The sequence below is a fragment of the Theropithecus gelada genome, chromosome X (assembly GCF_003255815.1).
Source record: "Theropithecus gelada isolate Dixy chromosome X, Tgel_1.0, whole genome shotgun sequence".
NCBI classification, from domain to species: Eukaryota; Metazoa; Chordata; class Mammalia; order Primates; family Cercopithecidae; genus Theropithecus; species Theropithecus gelada.
In genome coordinates, this window is record NC_037689.1 from 23,347,617 (window position 1) to 23,350,905 (window position 3,289).

The window sequence follows — 3,289 nt, forward strand, 5'->3', positions numbered from 1 at the left end:
AAAAAAAAAAAAAAAAAAAAAAAAAAGAAAAGGAAAAATAGCAAAGAAAATTATAGCAATTATCTATAGAAGATGAAGTGAACGCTGCCACTTCCTGAACAGGTACAGGCAAAGCTGAAGGGTTCAGTGACCTAGAGTGGGGGTTACTGGTAACCGTCACTCAAAACCCTGGAACTTAAAACAGCAAAAGTCAATTGCATTACAGCCCTGCAGGTCAGAAATCTGAAATCAAGGCATAGGCAGGGCCACGCTCCCTCTGAAGCCTCTAGAGGGCGGATCCTTCCTGCCCCAGCTCCTGGGGTCTCCAGGTGTCCCTGGGCTTGTGGCCGCATCACTCCAGTCTCTGCCTCTGTCTCCACGTGGCCTCCTCCTCTGTGTCTGTGTCGCCTCTTCTGTCTCTTACAAGGACACCTGTTATTGTGTTTAAGGGACACCCTACTCCAGGATGATCTCATCTCCAGATCCTTAACCACATCTGCAAAGATCCTTTTTCCAAGTGAGGTCTCATTCCCAGATTCTGGGGCTTAGGACATGGACATATCATTTGGAGCTCACCATCTAAACCATTGCAATTGTGTTTGGTTCCTTCTTGAGGCTCTAGGGGAGGATCCTTCCTGCCTCTTCCAGCTGCTGGGGGCTCCAGGCGTCCCTGGACTTGCGGCCGCATCACTCCAGTCTCTGCCTCTGTCTCCACGTGGCCTCCTCCTCTGTGTCTGTGTCTCCTCTTCTGTCTCTTAGAAGGACACCTGTCATTGGACTTAGGGTCTACCTTAATCCAGCATGATATCTTGAAACCATGAACTAATTGCACATGTAAGAACCCTATTTCCAAGTAAGGTGCTATTCACCTGGTAGACATATCGATGGGGAGACACGGATCCACCCAGTCCCCCATACCAGCATTCCAGAAGGGGTGTCAGCTAACCAGAGATGGGGTCCAGCAGCCTGTATTTATCCCTGTAAGTTCTCCGTTATGGCCACAGCATTGAAACCCCACCAGGCAGAGATTTAACTGCTCAAAAGCCCTGACTTTTGCTTTTTTTTTTTTAAGACTGACTCTTGCCCTGTTGCTCAGACTGGAGCGCAGTGGCACGATCTCGGCTCACTGCAACCTCTGCCTCCCAGGTTCAAGGGACTCTCCTGCCTCAGCCTCCTGAGTATCTGGGACTACAGGTGCCCACCACCACGCCCGGCTAATTTTTTGTATCTTTTAGTAGAGATGGGGTTTCTCTATGTTGGCCAGGCTAGTCTCAAACTCCCGACCTCAGGTGATCCGCCCACTTTGGCCTTCCCAAGTGCTGGGATTACAGGCATGAGCCACCATGCCCGGCCAATGCCTGTTTTTTTTGTTGTTCTTGTTTCTTTGTTTGTTTTTGAGACAGAGTCTCGCTCTGTCCCCCAGGCTGGAGTGCAGTGGCGCGATCTCGGCTCACTGCAAGCTCCTCCTCCTGGGTTCACGCCATTCTCCTGCCTCAGCCTCCCAAGTAGCTGGGACTACAGGCACCTGCCACCTCGCCCCGCTAATTTTTTTGTATTATTATTATTTTTTTTAGTAGAGATGGGGTTTCACCACATTGGTTAGGCTGGTCTCAAACTCCTGACCTCAGGTGATCTGCCCGCCTTGGCCTCCCAAAGTGCTGGGATTACAGGCATGAGCCACCGCGCCCCTGGCCTGTTTTTTGTTTGTTGTTGTTGTTGTTTGTTTGTTTCGTTTTTTGTTTTTTGTTTTTTTTTCTAAGACAGAATCTCACTCTGTCGCCCAGGCTGGAGTGCAGTGGTGCAATCTCGGCTCACTGCAAGCTCCGCCTCCAGGGTTCACGCCATTCTCCTGCCTCAGCCTCCCAAGTAGCTGGGACTACAGGCGCCTGCCACCTCGCCCCACTAATTTTTTTTTTTTTTTTTTTTTTTAGTAGAGATGGGGTTTCACCATGTTGGTCAGGCTGGTCTCGAACTCCTCACCTCGGGTGATCTGCCCACCTCGGCCTCCCAAAGTGGTGCGATTACAGGCGTGAGCCACTGTGCCCGGCCAAATGCCTGTTGTTTCTAAGCCAGCCAGTCTATGGTATTCTGTGATAGCAGCCTGCAATGGACTAAGACATCCCATAAGAAGAGGAGATGAGGGCACAGACACACATGGAGGGATGACCCTGTGAGGACACAAGGAGAAGACGGCGTCTCCACGCCGAGGAGAGAGGCCTCAGGAGGAACCAGCCGTGCCCACCACACCTTGACCTCAGACCTCCAGCCTCCAGGACTGTGGAAGAATCAATGTTTGTTGTCTAAGCTGTACAGCGTACAGAACTTTGCTATGGCAACCCCGGCAAACTCAGACACCCCATCCCGCCAGGCCGGGCTTCTCTCCTTAATGTCCTGTTTTGCATTGAGCCAGCATCGCATAGTCTGATGTTCAAAGATTCTCAAATGTGTGCCTGTTTGTAGGTTGTGTGTAATTCAGTTGCCAAGAACTGAGGAGATCCTACCGTCCAGGAAACACCTGGCAATGTCTGAAGATATTTTTGGCTGTCATGTCTGGGTGTGTGCAGTCTGGGGGTGCTGCTCCCATCTGGTGGGCAGAGCCCAGGGCCACTGCTCAACATCCTACAGTGCCTGGGACGGCCCCACCGCAGAGAGCCCTCCAGCTCCAAATGTCAGCTGTGCTGAGGTGGAGAAACCCTGAGTTAGCATGCGAGGGTTTGTCTATCTATCATCTATCTCTGTATCTATGTTGTCCATCATTTATCCAGCTATTCCTCTATCATGTATCCATCTATCTTGTCTGCGGATCTATCACCCTTCCATCTATTTAGCCATGATATCTATCTATCTATCCATCCATCTATGGATCTATGTGTGTATGTATTTATCTATCTATCATCTATGTTTGTATGTTTGTATCTGTCTATCGATCATCTATCTATCCATCTATGTATGTATCTATCAATCGTCTATCTATCCATGTATATATCTGTCTATCTATCATCTATCTATCCATCTATGTATGTATCTGTCTATCATCTATGTATCTATCCATCTATGTATGTATCTATCATCTATGTATCTGTCCATCTATGTATGTATGTGTGTATCTGTCTATTTATCATCTATGTATCTATCCATCTGTATGTGTATGTATGTATCTATCATCTATCTATGTATCTGTCCATCTATGTATGTATGTATCTATCATCTATCTATGTATCTGTCCATCTATGTATGTATGTGTGTATCTATTTATCATCTATGTACCTATCCATCTGTATGTGTATGTATGTATCTATCATCTATGTAT